The sequence below is a fragment of the Pterocles gutturalis genome, unplaced genomic scaffold (assembly GCF_000699245.1).
Source record: "Pterocles gutturalis isolate BGI_N339 unplaced genomic scaffold, ASM69924v1 scaffold32586, whole genome shotgun sequence".
Lineage (NCBI taxonomy): Eukaryota > Metazoa > Chordata > Aves > Pterocliformes > Pteroclidae > Pterocles > Pterocles gutturalis.
This window is the reverse complement of record NW_010101463.1, coordinates 1-336: the sequence shown is the minus strand read 5'-3', so window position 1 is coordinate 336 and position 336 is coordinate 1.

The following is a 336-nucleotide window of genomic DNA, read 5'->3' as shown; positions in this document are numbered from 1 at the left end:
GGCAGGCTCAGTTCCAGTCTGGGGCAGGAGAGCTGAGCAGGCAGGGGCCTGGGGCTCTGGAGGAGCCCCCATCCTGCTCCTCGGGGCTCAGCCCCTTCCCTCTCCCCTCTTCCATTTTCTCAGAGGTAGGTGCAAAGGTTCTGGCTGCGGCCACATTGCCAACACAGTCCTCGGCTGAACAAAATGTCACCCTGTCCGTAGGCCTGGCTTTTTGGTGGGGCCGTGCACATCCCTGGGGTCCCGGCTCCTTCCTGGCAGCCCCTCCGGGGCTCCCCATCCCACTGCTGGCACCTGTGCCCGGCCGGAGGGGGATTGTAGAGGAGGGAGAGCAAAGAA